This window comes from Saimiri boliviensis, chromosome 2 (assembly GCF_048565385.1).
Source record: "Saimiri boliviensis isolate mSaiBol1 chromosome 2, mSaiBol1.pri, whole genome shotgun sequence".
Classification (NCBI taxonomy): Eukaryota; Metazoa; Chordata; class Mammalia; order Primates; family Cebidae; genus Saimiri; species Saimiri boliviensis.
The window spans coordinates 181924569-181945332 of NC_133450.1; the positions used below are offsets into that span (position 1 = coordinate 181924569).

The window sequence follows — 20764 nt, forward strand, 5'->3', positions numbered from 1 at the left end:
AAGTGGTACAGAAAGTTAAATTCAGAAAGTATCTTCATATTTCTGGCAAAGGATTCAGGAAAAGGAGTCAGTACAGACCGTAAAATATGGTGAGCATCCCAAAAAGAAAAAAAACTAAAAAATAACATTCCCTAATTCTTTACATGAACACACATGATTCTTGGACTCACTCCTGAGATGTGTACGTGTTGGACAAACCAAGCACAGATGCAAAATAGAAATTCCACTCTAAATTTAACCAGGGTAAACTTCTATGAAAACAAGCACAACAAAAAATAAGTAAGTATTCTTCACAGGTTTAAAACAAGACTCAGAGATCAAACAACATGTTATCTTAAATGGCCTGGATACAATTCAATTTTTTTCAAAGTTTAAGAATACAATAGATAACTCATATATTGGAAATATCAGACAATGACTTGAAAGTAACTATTACAACCCCACTCTATGAGGTAAAAGCAAACCTATTTGAAATAAATGGAAAAGTAGTTCAAAGAAAAATATAGTTGTTTTTATTTTTTAATGGAACTTTATGTTCTAGGGTACATGCGAAGATTATGCTGAATTGTTGCATAGGTATACACATGGCAATATGGTTTCTGCCTCCATCCCTCTATCACCTATATCTGGCATTTCTCCCCATGTTATCACTCCCTGACCTCCCCACCATCCCACTGTCCCTCCCTTGCCCCCAAAACAGACCCCAGTGTGTGATGTTCCTCTCCCTGTGTGCATGTGTTCTCACTGTTCAACACCCACCTATAAGTGAGAACATGCGGTGTTTGATTTTCTGTTCTTGTGTCAGTTTGCTGAGAATGATGGTTTCCAGATTCATCCATGTCCCTACAAAGGACAGGAACACATCGTCTTTAATGGCTGCATAGTATTCCATGGTGTAAATGTGCCACATTTTCCTTGTCCAGTCTATCATCAATGGGCATTTGGATTGGTTCCAGGTCTTTGCTGTTGTAAAGAGTACTGCTATACACATATGTGTGCATGCGTCTTTATAACAGAATGATTTATAATCGTTTGGGTAAATATCCAGTAATGGGATTGCTGAGTCAAATGGGATTTCTATTTCTAGGTCCTTGAAGAAGTGCCATACTGTCTTCCACAATGGTTGAACTCGTTTACACTACCACCAACAGTGTAAGAGCATTCCTATTTTTCCACATCCTCTCCAGCATCTGTTGTCTCCAGATTTTGTAATGATCTCCAATCTAACTGGTGTGAGGTGGTATCTCAACATGGTTTTGATTTGCATTTCTCTAATAATCAGTGATGATGAGCATTTTTTCATGTGTTTGTTGGCCTTATATATATCTTCTTTTGAAAAGTGTCTGTTCCTATCCTTCTCCCACTTTTGGATGGGTTTGTTGGTTTTTTTCTTGTAAATCTGTTTTAGTACTTTGTAGATTCTGGACATTAGACCTTTGTCAGATGGGTGTACTGCAAATTTTTTTCCAATTCTGTTGGTTGCTGGTTCACTCTAATGATTGTTTTCTTTGCTGTACATAGCTCTGGAGTTTAATTAGGTCCCATTTGTCTATTTTTGGCTTTTGATGCCAATGCTTTTGTTGTTTTAGTCATGAAGTCCTTGCCTATGCCTATGTCCTAAATGGCTTTGCCTAGGTTTTCTTGTAGGGTTTTTATGGTGTTAGGTCTTATGTTTAAGTCTTTAATTCATCTAGAGTTAATTTAAGTGTAAGGTGTAAGGAAGGGGTCCAGTTTCTGCTTACTGCACACTACTAGCCAGCTTTCCCAATATGATTTATTAAACAGGGAATCCTTCCCCCATTGCTTGTAAAAAGTCTCAATAAACTAGGTATCAAAGGAACATATCTCAAAATAATAAAAACTATTTATGACAAACATACAGCCAATATCATAATGAATGGGCAAAAACTGGAAGCACTCCCTTCAAAATCTGGCACTAGACAAGGATGCTCTCTGTCACCACTCCTATTGGAAATTCTAGCCAGAGCAATTAGGCAAGGAAAAAAAAAAAAGGATATTCAATTAGGAAAAGAGGAAGTCAAATGTCTCTATTTGCAGATGACATTATTGTATATTTATAAGACCCTATCTTCTCAACCCAAAATCTCCTTAAACTGATAAGCAACATCAACAAACTCTCAGGATACAAAAATCAACATGCAGAAATCACAAGCATTTCTATACATGAATAACAGACTGACAGAGAGCCAAATCATGAGCAAACTCCCATTCACAATTGCTACAAAGAAAATAAAATACCTAGGAATACAACTAACAAAGGATGTAAAGGACCTCTTCGAGGAGAACTACAAACCACTGCTCAAGGAAATAAGAGAAGACATAAACAGATAGAGAAATATTCCATGCTCATGGTTAGGAAGAATCAATATCATGAAAATGGCCGTACTGCCCAAAGTAATTTACAGATTCAACGCTATCCCCATCAAGCTACCAGTGACCTTCTTCACAGAACTGGAAGAAACCACGTTAAGCTTCATATGGAGCCAAAAGAGAGCCTGCATAGCCAAGACAATCCTAAGCAAAAAGAACAAAGCTGGAGATATCATGCTACCTGGTTTCAAACTATACTACAAAGCTACATGGTACCAGTACCATGTAATCAAAACAGCATGGTACTGGTACCAAAACATAGATATAGAACTATGGAACAGAACAAAGGCCTTGGAGGCAATGCCACACATCTACAACCATCTGATCTTTGAATATATAGTTTTTATAAGAGAACGATAAATCATTAAAAAAGAACAAACTGGATATTTTATAACTGAAAATACAATGTTTGAAATAAAAACTCACAGGATGGACTCAGCAGCTGAATGGAGATCAAAGAGTGAAGATGAAAGAGATCAACTGAAATTACCCAATCTGAAGAACAGAGAGAAAAATGATTGTGAATAAAATGTATACTCAGAAATTCTAAGATGTATCTGTAGAGACACAGGATAGGTAAAAGAGATTAGAGTAGAAAAAAAATACTTGAAGAAATAATGGCTGAAAACTACCTACATATAATGAAAATGACAAAGGTACAGGTTGATGAAATCTGGCAGACTCAAAACATGATAAAATAAATTATGCAAAGACACATCATAATCTAGCTGCAAAAAAATTTGTAAAAATCTTGAAAGTAGCTGCTAAAAAAATTGGCACATCCAGTATCATTCAATACTGCTCAACAATATAAAAAGAAGAAGCTGTTGATACATGCAGCAGCCTGCATAAATCTAAAAGGCACTATGAAATAAAAACCATTCAAAAACAAAATTATAGGATCAATACTCTCCAAAGCAATCTATTTATTCAATGCAATCTCTATCAAAATCTCAACATGTTTGCTGCAGGAAAAAATTGTATTCTAAGACTCAAATAAAAATCTTAAGGAACCAAAAGTAGTGAAAACATTTTTGAAAAGTTGGAGGTCTCACACTTTCTGATTTCAAAGCTCACCACAAAGCTATAGTAATCAAAACAGTGTGATGTTGGCATTAAAAAATACATACAGAGTCAAGTCCAGAATTAAGCTTCTGCACATGGGATCAAATGATTTTTTAACAAGGTAACCAAAACCATTCAATGGTGAGAAGACATTCTTTTTGAAAAATGATGTGGGAAAACTGGTTAGCCACATACAAAAGAATAAATTTGGACCCTTATCTTACACCATATATAAAAATTAATTCAAAATATATCAAAGGCTTAAATATAAGGACTATAAAATTGTTAGAAGAAAACATAAGGGAAAAGCTTCAGAGCATTGCATTTGGCAATAGGATTTCTTGGATATGAAACCAAAAGCACAAGCAATTTTAAAAAAAGCAAGATAAACTGTACTTAATCAAAACAAAAAGTACTGTTTACTAAAGTATATTATCAACAGACTGCAAAGATCACCAAAGGAATGAGAGAAAATTAGGAGATAATTATACAGACTACATAAAATATCCTCCAATTCAACAACAAAAATCAGTGTAATAAAATATGAGCAATGGACTTGAAAAGACATTTCTTCAAAACAGATATACAAATGGAATTAAGAGTATGAAAAGATTTTCAACATCTCTAATCACTCAGGTAGATGAAAATCAAAACTACAATAAAATACCACTTCACATCACTTCATATTTTAGTATAGACAGTATATTTTAAAAATACAGAAAATAACAAGTGTTGGTAAGGATGTAGAGAAATTAGAACACTGTGCATTGTTGATGGGAATATAAAATGGTATATCTGTTATGGAAAACTGTATTGCAGTTCCTCAAAAATAAATAAATAAAAATAGAATTACTACATGATTAAGTAATTCCACTTCTGGGTATATATCCAAAAGAATTAAAAGGAGGGCCTCAAAAAGATAATTGTACACCCATGCTCACTGCAGCATTATTCATAATAGCCAGAAGATGGATGCAATTTAAGTGTTCATCAATGGATGAATGAATAAACAAAATATGGTATACACATAATAAGATAAAATTCTGCTTTAAAAGGGAAATAAATCCTGACATGTGCCACAAGGATGAACCTTGAAAACATCACGCTAAGTGAAATAAGCCAGCCACAAAATGAAAAACTGTACATGATTACACTTAACATGAGATGCCTAGAGCAGTCAAATCCATAGAGAAAAGTAGAATGGTGTTTGCCAGGAAGTAAATAGAAGGAAATAGGGATTTAGTGTGTAATGGGAATGGAGTTTCAATTTGGGAAAATGAAAAATTTCTGGAGATAGATAGCAATGATGGTTGCATAAAAATGTGCCTTATCCAAGATGATAAAGAAAATAAGCATGATTGGGCTAGTCACGGTGGCTCATGCCTGGGAGGCCAAAGTGGGCGAATCATTAGGTCAGGAGATTGAGATCATCCTGGCTAACACAGGGAAACCCCATCTCTAATAAAAATACAAAAAATTAGTCAAGTGTAGTGGTGTGCACTTGTAATTCCAACTACTCGGGAGGCTGAAGCAGAGGAATGACATGAACCCAGGAGGCAGAGGTTGCAGTCAGCCAAGATTGTGCCACTGCACTCCAGCCTGGCTACAGAGCAAGACCCTGTCTCAAAAGAAAAAAAAAAAAAAAAAAAAAAAAAAAAAAAAAAAAAAAAAAAAAAAGCATGATTATTTATGTCATGCCCTTTCCTGACTTTTTATGATAACACTTTTTTAAATCCTCAGAAGCAATGTCTTTCCCGTTTCTTTGTACCATTGTTTCTTTACTACTATTTCACTCCATGACCTGGAGAGAACCAAAGACCAGATTACGTTCAATACTTGATTGACTCTCTGAGCCCTATTGGACATCCTATATATCTAGATGCTGGCAATTCTTTTTACAATTGCTTTATGGTTCACTTAAGATGAACGTGTCTATAAGTGGAAACAACTGAGAGACCCAGAAAGTTTTTGTTTTTTGTTTTTTTGTCCTAGACAAAATAATGTAAAATAGAAAACATTTAGTGGATCATGGGAATTATGGATTATGGTAAGAACCTGTGAACATGAAACTATCCTTCCCTAATTCCTTGAAAATATCCCTAAGTGGGAAAACAAAATCGAGCAACCGCTGCAGGGACAAGAGAGCACAAAGTATGGTTTCAGTCAGACAGTGCAGGGTATGAATTCATACATAACCATTATTAGTGCTTTACACTCACTTCAAGCAACAGTTCTTCAGTGAGGAACTTTTAGTCCTATAGCAATCTACTTACACGATTGTGTGTGTGTGTGTGTGTGTGTGTGTGTGCGCGCGCGCGCGCGTGCATATTTTTTTTTCCAGAGTATCGCTATTGTTGTCCAGGCTGGAGTGCAGTGGAACAATCTAGGCTCACTGCAACCTCTGCCTTCCAGGTTCGAGCCATTCTTCTGCCACAGCCAAGTAGCTGGGATTACAGAGGTCACACCCAGCGAATATCTGTATTTTTTGTAGAGATGGGGGTTTTAACATTTTGGCCAGGCTGGTCTCAAACTCCTGACCTCAGGTGATCTGCCTGCCTTGGCCTCTGCAAGTGCTGGGATTACAGGCATCAGTCACCACACACGGTCCTCATTCCATACATTTCTGTGTCCTACCTGGCAGTGGTAATCTTTATCCATTATGCAGTAAGATCTTCAAGCTTTTACTTTCCACAGCACATACTTCTATAATTTTAGTATACATTTAAAAAAAAAAAACTGTACCAGTATATGGCATTGTGTGATTTTAAATACATATCTTAATAAAGTGATAACAATACCTGCATAGCATAGATGTTAGGAGGACTGGTGATAAGTTAAACATGTGGCACAATGATTGGCTCACATAAGATTCTCAATGCAATAAAGGCAATTATTATGATCATCCTTCATCTTCAAAACTTTGTGACTTAATTAGAAGCTTCACTAATTAATGTGAAAGCCAATTTTTAATTGTCTTGGTGAACATCTGTATTTTTTGCTACATAATGGTTAAATAATATCAATAATAATGACGTGATTTTTATGGAATTTATTAAAAAACAAGCTATTGTTTAATGTCTTTAATGAAATAAATTAATATATATTCCTAGATCCACCATGATTTAAAGACCAAAAAAATGGTTACAAAATCCTGACTGCAATGAGTATAAAAATCTAGTTGCAAGCTCATAAATTGCAGCAAAATCTCTGACATATATTGTTCTACATTTGTAGTTTAAATGCCTTTACAGATCCATGACTCAAATATCAACAGTATTTGTTATCTCCATACTTCAGTGTTATATAAAATAATTACTCTTGTGTAATTAATGGTTGTAATAAATATGAAATTAAAATTATGTGTGACAGCATCATAATCTATATGTTTTATCTAATTAAAATTTCTACTATAAAACTTTTGTCTGTCTTTTATTTTAAGGAAATGTCCACTTACATGGGAAAACAATTTTGTTTGGAAAGTTAGCGTATTCATACATATTCTTTTTTTTTTTTTTTTTTTTTTTTTTTTTGAGACGGTGTTTCGCTGTTGTTACCCAGGCTGGAGTGCAATGGCACAATCTCGGCTCACTGCAATCTCTGCCTCCTGGGTTCAAGCAATTCTCCTGCCTCAGCAGCTGGGACTACAGGCGTGCACCACTCATGCCCGGCTAATTTTTGTATTTTTAGTAGAGGCGGGGTTCCACCTTGCCGACCAAGATGGTCTCGATCTCTTGACCTCGTGATCCACCCGCCTCCGCCTCCCAGAGTGCTGGGATTATAGGCATGAGCCACCGCGCCCGGCCCCATACATATTCTTAAATTTCACTTTCAGGTATTTAATGACATTGAAGCCAAATTTAGAGAGAGGTTAAAAATACTAGGTTTAAAGTCAGGCAGACTTCAGTTTCAGTTCAGGCACTATATTAACTAGACATGTAATAAGGGCAGATTAAGAAATACAACCACACACATACAACCATGTGATCATTGACAAAATTGACAATAACGCACAATGGAGAAAGGACACCTTATTCAATAAATGGTGCTGAGATAACTGGCTAGCCATATGCAGAAGACTTAAACTAGACCCATTGCTTTCATCATATAAAAATTAACTCAAGACAGATTAAAGACTTGAATGTAAAACCTATAATTATAAAAACTCTGGAAGATAACTTATGAAATACCATTCTGGACTTAGGACCTGACAAAGATTTTTATGATGAAGACTCCAAAAGCAATTGCAGTAAAAACAAAAATTGACAAGTGGGACCTAATTATACTAAAGAGCTTCTACACAGCAAAGAAAATAACAATAAACAGACAACCTACAGAATTACACTATTCAGGTGCCTACTTTTAGGAATATTACTTGTACTTGGCAATTTTTTAAAAATGAGAATTGCTGTATATACTTTCGATTGACATTGTGTAGACAGACTATTTTAGGGCAAAATTCCCTAGGAAGCAAATATGCCCTGGATGTGTTGGGAGCATAAAGCTGAATAAAATGACCTCATATACCTGTGGTCCTTTCTCTTGAAGTATCTTTACCAACACAAATGCCCATGAATAATAGACTGGATCAAGAAAATGTGGCACATATACACCATGGAATACTAGGCAGCCATAAAAAGGGATTAGTTCATGTCTTTTGCAGGGACATGGATGGAGCTGGAGACCATCATTCTCAGCAAACTGATATAAGAACAAAGACCCAAACACCATATGTTCTCATCCATAAGTGGGTGTTGAACAATGAGAACACATGGACACAGGGAGGGGACCATCATATACCAAGGCCTGTTGGGAGATGAAGGCTAGGGGAGGGATAGCAGGGGGTGGGAGGTTAGGGGAGGGACAGCAATTGGAGAAAATACCTAACATAGATGATGGTGTGAAGGATGCAGCAAACCACCATGGTACATGTATACCTATGTAACAAACCTGCATGTTCTGCACATGTACCCCAGAACTTAAAGTATAATAAAAAAAAAATCCTCAGAATTCTGCAGAAATGTTATGTGAAAATCAAGATATTAAATATTTCTGTCTGTATGTATGTCTTACAACTTTGTTTTTGATTCATTATTTTTGTAGTGGCAGTGATTTCTGTCAGAAATACTGAGAAAAAAGACAATAAAATATTTAAGCAAAGTTAACGGCAAAAGAGAAAAAACTGGAGCTGAGGCAAAGCTAGTTCAGATCTGAAATTTGTTTCCCAGAACCTGTCCAGTAGAAGAGAGAGAGTTAAGTCATATTTTAGAAGGGCTGTCTGCATATGCTTTGGCATGAAGTTATTGTGGCCTAACCAAGTCTTAATAATTTTGTGTACTGAAGAGAAAATTTGAGACATACATAATCAGCTATGCCAAGGGGTTATATAAAGGTTACTGAAAGTGTTTTGCATTGCAAGCATCCAAGGTACTCAATGTATTTGGGATCATAGTGGCACTCAATGTATTTGGGATCATCCCCATATTTGGGATCTTATCTCTATGATAACTCTTATTTTATGACTCAGGGATTTTAACTCTTATCTCTATGATGAGAGTTATCATAGAGATAAGAGTTAAAATCCCTGAGTCATAAAATAAGAAAGACATTGAACATTTAAATGAAGCAAAAATCACATTGGTAAAATGCTTTCTTATATGTAACAAACAAAATGAATTAAGAAGCATCTAGTTAATACTAAACGCAAGAGTGCTAATACAAAGAATGAAAGTGTTAGTGAAAACCAACATTGTTAATTAACAAAGGATGTAGAGGTAGAAGTTAATTGCATAGTACAAATTTAAGACAGGAAATATAATATGATCATTATCTTTTTTTTTTTTTCTTTTTTTTTTTTTTTTTTGAGACGGAGTTTCTCTCTTGTTACCCAGGCTGGAGTGCAATGGCGCGATCTCGGCTCACTGCAACCTCCGCCTCCTGGGTTCAGGCAATTCTCCTGCCTCAGCCTCCCGAGTAGCTGGGATTACAGGCATGCGCCACCATGCCCAGCTAGTTTTTTGTATTTTTAGTAGAGATGGGGTTTCACCATGTTGACCAAGATGGTCTCGATCTCTTGACCTCGTGATCCACCCGCTTCGGCCTCCCAAAGTGCTGGGATTACAGGCTTGAGCCACCGCGCCCGGCCTTTGTGATCATTATCTTAATATGAAATCTTCATGCTTTAGCATTTGATCTTTTATTCTTTTACTTTTGGAAATGAAAAACCTGCTTTAGGTTACCTTCTTAATCAGATTCCCCACTGTTATACTTCATACTTTCTGAAGTTAACCAATTTCAAATATTCACATAGCAATGAGCAAAAATACCCACAGCTAGTGAGGAAGGGCAACTCATTGCCTAACAGTTCACTGGAACAAGGGTAACTATATTTTAATCTACGAAGAATAGAGAAAGAAGAATGTTAACTATATTCTAATTCAGGGAAAATAGAGAAAGAATCATTGGGATGTGTTTTGTACGGAAGGTAACAACTTTTCGAAAAGTCAAGTATCATAAACGAGGGAGAGTCTTACAAGTTGATAATATTTATTAGCCATTGGATTGTTACATCCCTTAATTCTAAACTGAATAGGGTCAGGAAAGAAATATAAACTGAGGCTGGGAACACACTATAGAGAATTTGGATAATTCTAAAAGCTGAAACAGTAGTGATAACACCACAAGAGAAGAATGTTGAACATTCTATTCCCTGTACTAAACAGGCTAGAAAAAAATTTGAAAGGACACAAAATACTGGGACTTCTAAAAGGATTCTATTTATCTATTAAAATCCTGGAATTTCTCAATTTAACTGGCTGAAATTTCCACCTGTATTAGAGAAAGATTAAATGAGCTGGTCTTGTGGTATCAACATAATTTGGATTGATAAGCAAAAATCAATTTTTGACAAATCAAGATAGAAATCTTAAAGGAAAGTGAATATGTAAATCATTTAAAATTTTTAAATTAGAAAAATAAATGTCAGCTTACTATATTGGAAGTACTTATTTTTTTAAAAAAAACAGGATAGGAAAAATGAACAACCATAGTGAGTTAATTAAAATTCAAGAGAAGCAGGAGGTAGAATTTCCAGCATTTAAAAAGAGGTGATGTGAAAGTAAAACAAGAAATACTTAAATGAAAAAAAAAAACAAAAAAAACAAAAAAAAAAAAACAAAAAAAAACACACAAGGTCTAATGAGCATATTTTTAAGAAGGAAAGGACACACTGGCAAGGGAAAATAGAGTGACACAAATGTTTAAGGATAGTATCAAGAAAACTAAAGCCCAGAATAAACTGAATTTTCTCAAATTTGCTATGGTGAGCAAACAAGGAGCTTTAAAAACTACTTTTAAAAATAAGATTATTGATTCGGGGAAGATTATACAATACTAATATGATACAAAAAGTTTAAATTTTTAAAATTCTGTTTTCATTTTGCATTCTGCATCAAAATGAAAGAGCATAAAGTAACAGATAACTGAACAAGACATTTAAGCATTTTATTCTCCCTGACTAAAGTTGTGGGAAAATATGAACAAAGCCTCTAACCACTGGAAATAATTTCAGGTCTCCAGTCTGTGATCAGACCTTGCAAATAAAACAAAAATAAATAAATAAAGTTATTAATATTAAATTAAGGAGACTATAGGAGGTACAGAGATACATCAAGAGGCAAAGGATGCTAATTACTAATCTACTGTTAATTTTGAGCTAGATGTCCACTGAATATAAAAAATATGTAACAGGCCGGGCGCGGTGGCTCAAGCCTGTAATCCCAGCACTTTGGGAGGCCGAGGCGGGTGGATCACGAGGTCGAGAAATCGAGACCATCCCGGTCAACATAGTGAAACCCCGTCTCTACTAAAAATACAAAAAATTAGCTGGGCATGGTGGCACGTGCCTGTAATCCCAGCTACTCGGGAGGCTGAGGCAGGAGAATTGCCTGAACCCAGGAGGCGGAGGTTGCGGTGAGCCGAGATCGCGCCATTGCACTCCAGCCTGGGTAACAAGAGCGAAACTCTGTCTCAAAAAAAAAAAAAAAAAAAAAAAAGTAACAATGCATTTTGCAATAATCATTTTTTTAAAACCACAAATACTAAAAGCCAATGTGGAATAAGTTATATCTTACAATAGAAACCTCCTCCATTTATATTAGTTTTAGATTGGTACAGAAAGCTTTTAATGTTGATATAAGTATATCTTGTATACTTATATGTAAGTATATCAACATAAGTATTACAAAGCAATTGACATATTTTCTCCTTATATGTACCAAGGACAAATGCAGGCTGAATATTATATTTCAGTAAAATTTTAGCAACTCTGTGCAAATAGCGCTGGTTAATGTTTTCATTTCACCCTAAGGGGTAGCCCTTATCTGATCAGTGGAAAGCTATGAAGGATAGCTTAGTTAATGGATTTCAAATGTACAATTCAAATTCATCCTGACAACATATTATATTTCTGACAACATGTTATATTTCTTATAATAATGAATAGAAAACAACATACAGTAAGCATTACATGGACAGGTGTTAAGTTCTACATTTGGTCTCATAAATGGAAGCAGAAATATAGTATGAACAAAATCTGGCCTCATTATAACTTTCATATAAAACAAAGACACAGATGATTTTTTTAACCATACATTTAGTGTAAACCAAGCGAGTTAAATCATAGTGGCAGTATTAGAAACATATCTAGAACCAAAACATATTCACTGTTGACTGTTCCTGGTTACTGCCAGACTGTATTTTCAGTTTTGCATTTAGTTGTTGAGTAGACATTCTAAGAAGGATTTTCTTAAGTTTAGAAATGAGAAGCCAGATGATAAGGGATTAAATACATCAATTGTCATGAGGAATCTGTCCTATTAAGTGAGGAAACAATAAGTTTAAGTGAACATATGATACTTATACCTAAAGCAGATTCTGCTATTGCTGCAGAAGACACAACTACAATGGATAGCTATAAGTTATATTTGACTTGAAATAAATACTGTCTTCATAAGAACCCTCTCATAATGGAATTGACTTCTTCTATCACTGATTTCCTTTTGCTAAGATATAATACTAAAAATGGATATCAATTAGCATTATATAATATATCCTAGTCCAAAAACTTTTATAGAACATTTTATTACAGGGAATTTCAGAATATTTATAGTATACATACCATTATCTTTTACAAGAGCAAAAGATTGCATGCAGAGTTCCATATATTATGAAATTCCTTTTCCAAGTATGGGGTGCTGTGGGAACATTCTTTAAAAAGTAGTCACTATGCTATATGATTTCAGCTTCTTGGTTAATAAAAATTTAATCTCTCAATATATCCCCTTTAATATCTGAAGCTTTTGGAAAACATTTCTCAGGACTAGTAATCTGTTAATACAGTTTGGTTCAAAAACACAGCAAAGGATTTTATGTAAGAGATACTTTGAGAAAGATTTTGTGATATATTTTCTCCAGTTATTTTCAGTTATGAGATTATTATTCTATTTTTAATAGATAGCCAGGTCTATAAATCAATGAACATAAAACATAACCAAACTGGCAAAACAGGATGTACAACCCAGGTGGCTTCAAAGTTTAAGAACTCTAAAACAGCCAGACAGGATAGTTATTGCTAAATAGCAGAGATTAAAACACAAAAATAAAACCAGTCATAGTTTTCAATGAATTGCATTCCTTGTTTGCTCACTCTGTACAAAGTACTTTGCTAAATATTTAATGTATATATAAATCTCATGTAATATTCAAAAGAACTTCCATTATCCCCTATTAGACAGATAAGAAACTTGATGCTTAAAAAATTAGATAACATGCTCAAGGTCACAGCTAACAAATGGTGGCAAGTGTGAAAACATAGCTGTAACCATCATTCTACTGCCTATTGAGATCTTCAGACTTCCAGTTTCTTCATCAGGGACCAATATCATTAGGGAATTGGGTGAAACAACCCTTTAGGGGAACTGTAAAGTTGTTGAGGAGTGCTGCAATAACTCAAATTTGAAGAATGAAGCAATGTGTTGACTCAGGACTTCCTGTCACCCAACCTCCACATGGATGGCAATGGTAATGAGAACAAAGAAGAGAAGAGGAGAGAACCATGGAGTAAATCAGTGCAGTTAAACACCTCAAGAAGAAGGCTACCATAGCAGGGTAGGTTGAAGCGTGACAGAAAGGATATAGTGGAAAGTGCTAAAGACTCCCAGGTGGAAATCAGACAGGTGAGGTGAGGTTTCCAGAGACAACCTAAGTGAAATATTTAGTAGACAAGATCTTGTTAATGTGAGATTTCTCTTAACCCTCTGAACATTAACTTCACTCTAAAAGACTTTACTATTAAAAAACAAAAGAACCTGAAAATTGCCGTCTAAGGACCCTGAAGTAGCATAGGCTACCAGAAAACAGGAAAGGAAACAAGAAAGGCAATACAATGCCAACCAAAAAGACAACCCCTTACATTAAAATCTGATTAAGGAAGTGGTAGTGGTAACTGTCCTCCAAGCTATATAAATGCTAAACTATGTTCCTTATTTTTTATTTTTATTATTTTTTAGAGACAAGATGAGATGAGATATGACTATCAATCATGCTAGACTGCAATGGTGCAATCATAGCTCACAGCGGTGCAATCACAGCTCACAGTAACCTGGAACTCCTGGGCTCAAGTGATCCTCACACACAGCCTCTCTGTGCACCACCACATCTGACTAATTTGTTTTTAATTGTGTTGTTTTTGTAGAGATAGGGTTTGCTATGTTGCCCAGGATGGTCTTGAACTCCTGGTCTCAAGTGGTCATCCTGCTTGGTCTCCCAGAGCACAAAGATTACAAGTGTGAGCTACTACACTGAGTCACTCAGCCAAAAAACCTTATTTAAGTTACTATGTTCTATGAAGACACTAGACTAAGTATATCTAAGTATATTTCGTCACAAAGCAACATCATAATGAGGTTATGATTATTCCCATTATATATATTTGCATAAGACAGAGAGAACACACTTGAAAAATCCTTTCATCTTTCTTCAGCAGTAAACATTTCCTTAACTGATTATTATTAACATTAATTTTGATAGGCATAAACTCCATTTACCAATATTTAGGAAGCAAAAGAGAAAATTTAAAAAAAAAAAAAAAAACTTAAAAAGGGGCAGCAATTAGAGAGAAACTGTAGGGTAAAACCATGATGCAGAAGGAAGAGAATAAGAATGTTACAGGCAGAGTGGTTTTCATTTAGTTAGTGCTCAATAGATAGAAATTAAAGCATATTACATATATATAATAAATTCAGAAAGATTTAGAAATTTGCCCTGTTAGACACACAACATAAGGGACAGGGTTAGAAACCTAATCTTACCAATCCAACACAGTATTTAGAGTATGAGATTTGCATTGGGGTCAAATGTTTTTTAGTTCAGCCACTTCTTTTACCTTGGACACGTCACTTAACTTTTCTATGTTTCAGTTTCCTTATCATTAAAGAGGTAATGGATGGTAATTAAAGGATGGGCAATATTTTTAAAATGTTCAGAATAATGTATGGCAGTTAGCAAGTGCTATATATAAAAGTTTGGTTAAAATACTAAAATGGGGAATGCTGGGAAGATGGCTGCCTAAGAACAGCTCAGGACTTCAGCTCCCAGTGAAAGTGCAGAGGGTGAGTGGACTCCGCATTTCCGGACGAATTTTTATTGCCCACAGACCAGGAGATACCCAGGCAGAGGGGTTGCCAGCGCCGTAGTCCCGGCCAGTGCGGTTGTTTTGGCACCAGCTGGGCTGATTCGGCCCGCACGGCTGCTGTGACCATGCCCTGTTGCAGCAGTCCTCTGTACAAAAGCCACTGGTCTGGGAGCCCTCTTAGCTGGCGATCGGAGCCCTCAGATGGTAGAGTTGCCCATTCATCTGAAATAGCAAGCCAGACCAGGAGATTCCTAGGCAAAAAATCCGCCAGGAGCCAGCTCCGCCGTTTGAGCCGACTCAGTGAGTAGCAGTACGGGAGATCCCTGTGCCTTTTCAACAAGCTACTGGAATGCGGGGTCCTTCAACTTAAAAGAAAAGACTCTGAGTCAGGGAGCCAGGTGATCAGGCTCAGTTGTTCCCAGCCCCCCACTCCCAACAACGGAAACAAAAACAGTAATTGGAAACCCTCTGAGTTGAGCCCTTCAAACCAAGCACAGCTGATCCCAGGAGGGTCTGGCTTGGTGGGGGCAGGGTGTCCGCCATTATGGAGACTCTCCACCACTACGGAGGCAGGCCGCCTTCGCCGAGGCAACCTGCCACAACAGAGAGAGTCCGCCATAACAGAGGCGGGGCCACCGTTGCCGAGACAGTTCTAACTACGCTCATATAAACAGGACTGCAGGGAAGAGCACAGGGCAGCTGGGCGGAGCCCACAATAGCTCAGCAAAGCCTCTGCAGGCAGGCAGTGGCTAGGCGTGCTGCTAGCTGGGCGGGTCAGACCTGAAAGGAAAATCAAAAAAGGCAGTAGCACAACAGAAACCCATAAATCCCCAACTCCCCGGGACAGAGCACCTGGGAACAAAAAGTGCTTTATGAGTTCAGCTGCAGCAGACCTAAACGTACCTGCCCAGCAGCTCTGAATGAACAACGGAGCTCACAGCTCAGGACTTAAGCCCCAATAAAAGATAGACTGTCTCCACAAGTAGCTCCCTGACCCCCATAGATCCAAAGACTCACCTCATAAAGGAGAGAATGGACTGACAGTAGGCGAGCATCCTTCTGGGGCGAGCATCCTTCAGGGACAAAGATAGCGGAAGAGGAAATTGGCAGCTACCCTTACTGTTCTGCCGCTGCTGCAGGTGATCCCCAGGCAAGCAGGGCCCAGAGAGGACCTCAGCAGTCCTACAGCAGAGGGGCCAGACTGTTAGAAGGAAAGCTTAAAAAAAAAAAAAAAGTAGTACCTTCAGCATCCACGAAGTAGAAGCTCACTCAGAGACCCAATCTGAAAGACAGCAACTACAAAGACAACAGGTGGATGAACTCACAAAAATGGGAAGAAACCAGCGCAAAAAGGATGAAAACTCCCGAAACCAGAACACCTCTCCTCCTAAAAGGGATCACAACTACTCACCAGCAAGGGAACCAGACCGGATGGAGAAGGAGGGTGATGAAATGACAGAATCAGACTTCAGAAGATGGGTAGTAAGAAACTACAGTGAACTAAAAGAACATGTTCTAACCCAATGCAAAGAAACTAGGAACCTTGAAAAAAGATTGGACGAAATGCTAACGAGAATGGATAGCATAGAGAGGAATGTAAGTGAATTGATGGAGCTGAAAAACACAACACGAGAACTTCGTGAAGCATGCACAAGCTTCAACAGCCAAATTGACCAAGCAGAAGAAAGGATATCAGAGGTCAAAGATCAACTCAATGAAATAAAAAGAGAAGGCAAGAACAGAGAAAAAAGCGCAAAAAGGAATGAACAAAATCTTCAAGAAATGTGGGACTATGTGAAAAGACCTACTCTACATCTGATAGGTGTACCTGAATGTGATGAAGAGAATGAATCCAAGCTGGAAAATACTCTTCAGGATATTATCCAGGAAAACTTCCCCAACCTAGCAAGGCAGACCAATATTTAAATACAGGAAATACAGAGAACACCACAAAGATATTCCTCAAGAAGAGCAACCCCAAGGCACATAATTGTCAGATTCACCGGGGTTGAAATGAAAGAGAAAATGCTAAGGGAAGCCAGAGATAAAGGTCCAGTTACCCACAAAGGGAAACCCATTAGACTCACAGCAGATCTCTCAGCAGAAACCCTACAAGCCCGAAGAGATTGGGGGCCAATATTCAACATCCTTAAAGAAAAGAACTTTCAATCCAGAATCTCCTATCCAGCCAAACTAAGCTTCATAAGTGAAGGAAAAATAAAATCCTTTGTGAACAAGCAAGCACTCAGAGATTTCATCACCACCAAACCTGCTCTACAAGAACTTCTGAAAGAGGCTCTACAGATATAAAGAAACAAACAGTATCAGCCACTCCAAAAACACACCAAATGGTAAAAGAGCATCAACACAATCAAAAAGCTGCATGAACTAACCAACAAAACAGACAGGTAGCATCAAAATGACAGCATCAAATTCACACATAACAATACTATCCCTAAATGTAAATGGACTGAATGCCCCAATCAAAAGACACAGACTAGCAAATTGGATAAAAAGCCAAAACCCATCAGTGTGCTGTATCCAGGAAACCCATCTTACATGCAAGGATACACAAAGGCTCAAAATAAAGGGATGGAGGAAGATCTACCAAGCAAATGGAGAGCAAAAAAAAAAAAGCAGGAGTAGCAATTCTCATCTCTGATAAAATAGACTTTAAAGCAACAAAGATCTAAAGAGACAAAGAAGGACATTACATAATAGTAAAAGGATCACTGCAACAAGAAGAGCTAACGATCCTAAATATTTATGCACCCAATAGAGGAGCACCCAGATACATAAGGCAAGTTTTTAATGACTTACAAAGAGACTTAGACTCCCACACAATAATAGTGGGAGACTTTAACACCCCATTGTCAATATTAGACAGATCAACCAGACAGAAAATCAACAAGGATATCCAGGACCTGAACTCAGACCTGGAACAAGTAAACCTAATAGACATTTACAGAACTCTCCACCCCAAAACCACAGAATATACATTCTTCTCAGCACCACATCACACCTACTCTAAAATTGACCATATAATTGGCAATAAATCACTTCTCAGCAAATGCAAAAGAATGGAAATCATAACAAACAGTCTCTCAGACCACAGTTCAATCGAGTTAGAACTCAGAATGCAGAAACTAACTCAGAACAGCACAGCTTCATGGAAACTGAACAACTTGCTCTTGAATGTTGACTGGATAAACAATGAAATGAAGGAGGAAATAAAGATGTTCTTCGAAACCAATGAGAATGAAGACACAACATACCAGAATCTCTGGGACACATTTAAAGCAGTCTCTAGAGGAAAATATATAGCAATGAGTGCCCACATGAGAAGAAAGAAGAGATCGAAAATTGACACCCTATCATCAAAATTGAAAGAGCTAAAGGAGCAAGATCAAAAAAAACTCAAAACCTTGCAGAAGACAGGCAATAACTAAGATCAGAGCAGAACTGAAGGAAATAGAGACACAAAAAACTCTTCAAAAAATCAATAAATCCAGGAGCTGGTTTTTCGAAAAGGTCAATAAAATACACAAACCACTAGCCAGATTAATTAAAAAGAAAAGAGAGAATAACCAAATTGAAGCAATAAAAACCGATAAAGGGGATATCACCACAGATTCCACAGAAATCCAAACCACCATCAGAGATGATTACAAACAACTCTATGCACATAAACTAGTAAACCTGGAAGAAATGGATAAATTCCTGGACACCTGCATCCTCCCAAGCCTAAACCTGGAAGAAGCCGAAACCCTGAATAGACCAATAACAAGGTCTGAAGTCGAGGCAGCAATTAAGAGCCTACCACCCAAAAAAAGCCCAGGTCCAGATGGGTTCACAGCCGAATTCTACCAGACATACAAAGAGAAGCTGACACCATTCCTTCTGAAACTATTCCAGACAATCCAAAAAGAGGGAATCCTTCCCAAATCATTTTATGAGACAAACATCATCCTGATACCAAAACTCGGCAGAGACTCAACAAGAAAATAAAATTTCAGGCCAATATCCATGATGAACATAGATGCAAAAATCTTCAATAAAATACTGGCAAACCGATTGCAACAGCATATCAAAAAGCTCATCCACGATGGTCATGTACGATTCATCCCAGGGATGCAAGGCTGGTTCAACATATGCAAGTCCATAAACGTAATTCACCACATAAACAGAACGAAAGACAAAAACCACATGATTATCTCAATTGATGCAGAGAAGGCTTTTGACAAAATTCAACAGCCCTTTATGCTAAAAACCCTCAATAAACTAGGTATTGACGGAACGTATCTCAAAACAATAAAAGCTATTTACAACAAACCAACAACCAATATCATACTGAATGGGCAAAAACTGGAAGCATTCCCTTTGAAATCTGGCACTAGACAAGGATGCCCTCTCTCACCACTCCTATTCAATATATTACTGGAAGTTCTAGCCAGAGCAATCAGGCAAGACAAAGAAATAAAGGGTATTCAAACTGGAAAGGAGGAAATCAAATTGTCTCTATTTGCAGATGACATGATTGTATATCTAGAAGACCCCATCATCTCAGCCCAAAATCTCCTGAAACTGATAAACAACTTCAGCAAAGTCTCAGTATACAAAATCCACGTGCAAAAATCACAAGCATTCCTATACACCAGTAACAGACTTAAAGAGAGCCAAATCAAGAACGAACTGCCATTCACAATTGCTACAAAGAGAATAAAATACCTAGGAATACAACTAACAAGGAACATAAAGGACGTCTTCAAGGAGAACTATAAGCCATTGCTCAACGAATTAAGAGAGGACACAAACAGATGGAGAAACATTCCATGTTCATGGCTAGGAAGAATCAACATCGTGAAAATGGTCATACTACCCAAAGTAATTTATAGATTCAATGCTATCCCCATCAAGCTACCAATGACCTTCTTCACAGAACTGGAAAAAAAAACCTTAAAATTCATATGGAACCAAAAGTGAGCCCGCATAGCCAAGTCAATTCTAAGCAAAAAGAACAAAGCAGGAAGCATCACACTACCGGACTTCAAACTATACTACAAGGCTACAGTAATCAAAACAGCATGGTACTGGTACCAAAACAGAGATATAGACCAATGGAACAGAACAGAGGCCTCAGAGGAAATACAACACACCCACAAACCATCCAATCTTCGACAAACCAGACAAAAATAAGCAATGGGAAAAGGATTCCCTGTTTAATAAATGGTGTTGGGAAAACTGGCTAGCCATGTGCAGAAAGCAGAAACTGGACCCCTTCCTGACACCTTGCACCAAAATTAACTCCAGATGGATTAAAGTCTTAAACATCAGACCTAACACCATAAAAACCCTAGAAGAAAATCTAGGCAAAACCATTTAGGACATAGGCGTAGGCAAGGACTTCATGACCAAAACGCCAAAAGCAATGGCAACAAAAGCCAAAATAGACAAATGGGACCTAATCAAACTCCACAGCTTCTGCACGGCAAAAGAAACAGTCAGTAGAGTGAATCGGCAACCAACAGAATGGGAAAAAAAATTTTTGCAGTCTACCCATATGACAAGGGGCTGATATCCAGAATCTACAATGAACTAAAATAGATCTACAAGAAAAAA

General features: G+C 37.1%; 1 long non-coding RNA gene across 14 annotated transcripts in view; it reads right to left on the minus strand.

Moving 5' to 3' along the window:
- Nucleotides 1-20764, minus strand: part of LOC141583742 (uncharacterized) — a 912164-nt gene that overhangs the window by 756744 nt on the left and 134656 nt on the right. The window contains exon 1 of one of the 14 annotated variants that reach the window (XR_012516623.1): nt 2818-5074. The exons of the other annotated variants lie outside the window; for them this stretch is intronic. This is a non-coding gene — a long non-coding RNA (uncharacterized LOC141583742). Of the gene's footprint in view, nt 1-2817; nt 5075-20764 lie in introns of those variants that run through there. 14 annotated transcript variants of the gene reach the window in all.